Genomic DNA, 1,187 nt, shown 5'->3' with positions numbered 1-1,187 from the left:
ATTGTTTTGGTGTATGGATGCGTCATTTTATCTACGGATCAATCCACTTTGCAATTCCGGCGCCTTTCTTGGAAGTAACATAATGATTTCAATTAATTAAAAAATTGAAAAACATGAATAGAACACTGCTGAGGAAACCAGCGAGTTTGTTCTATTTTGCTCCAGATTCAAACTAGAGTAGTGGTCGAAAATTTAGAATGAAACTGAATCACTCCTGATTTCACCCTTATAGTGTTATTGGTATTATTGTAAAATTATTTATTTACTCCTGTCACTCAAAAATAATGCTCTGGGAAAAGAACAATCAATCTTTACAATTATTGATTAAATAGCATTAATTGTGTGAAAAATAGAAAAAAGTGCCATTTCTGCTAAGTACTATGAGTTGACAGAGGTAAAAAAATCTTCTCCAGCGAAAATGTCCAAATAAACTCAAGTTTGCTGCTAATTTTTAATCCGCAGGTTTCACTGATATGGTCACAGAATACCTAACACCTATCAGTGTAAAGACTGTTCCGAAACAGGTTGCCAAAAATCACAAGCATACGGCCGCTCCCGTCAGTGTTTTCGAAAGTGTTCTAGGTTCGATGCACTCACGATGGAATCTACTCCAAGTTGGAGACGCCTATCGGAAGCGATTCATGCGCTCAGCGGTTACTCTAACATATCGGTGCAACTGCAGGTAAGAACATGCTAAAGAGTTTTGAAAGATCTGATTTTACTCGTAACATTTTCCCAACAGGTGAATCTGAGCCGAAGCTCTGTTATTCCCATCCCATCGAAGTTATTCCCATCCCGCTCGGTTCCACGGGAGAATATTCGAGCAACTTCAACCTGCTCATTAGAAAGCACTATGCTGTTACATTAAAAACCTCAAACTATTTTCTTACTATGAAATAATTTTACCGAATATTTGAATCTCCTTGATTCTTTTGTACATTTTATTCGAGAATAATAAATTGTTGTTTGGGTGAACAGAACAGAAAGACCGAATAGCCGAATGTTTCAAATCTGTGTAGATCTCAAAATCTTCTTAGAATTTCAAAATCTTCTTCTGATTCAGAAAATCTACTGCCACGTAAAAAGTTCGATAGGAAATCCTCGTGTATGCTCCAATCAGTATTTTTGATTTCTGCTTTCTAACTAAATTTTGGATCAAAGCTGAATTCTTAAGCTTATCGAAGGTC

At 36.3% G+C, this 1,187-nt stretch overlaps 1 long non-coding RNA gene across 1 annotated transcript; it reads left to right on the top strand.

Moving 5' to 3' along the window:
• The first annotated feature begins 295 nt into the window (after positions 1-295).
• On the top strand, positions 296-986 carry LOC134203676 (uncharacterized). Its single transcript, XR_009977665.1, has 3 exons — positions 296-394; positions 463-682; positions 743-986. It is a non-coding gene; the product is annotated as an uncharacterized LOC134203676 (long non-coding RNA).
• Positions 987-1,187: the final 201 nt, after the last annotated feature.

The sequence above is a fragment of the Armigeres subalbatus genome, unplaced genomic scaffold (genome assembly GCF_024139115.2).
Source record: "Armigeres subalbatus isolate Guangzhou_Male unplaced genomic scaffold, GZ_Asu_2 Contig2053, whole genome shotgun sequence".
NCBI classification, from domain to species: domain Eukaryota; kingdom Metazoa; phylum Arthropoda; class Insecta; order Diptera; family Culicidae; genus Armigeres; species Armigeres subalbatus.
The sequence above is the reverse complement of the archived record's forward strand: the minus strand, read 5'-3'. Positions and strand labels throughout refer to the sequence as shown.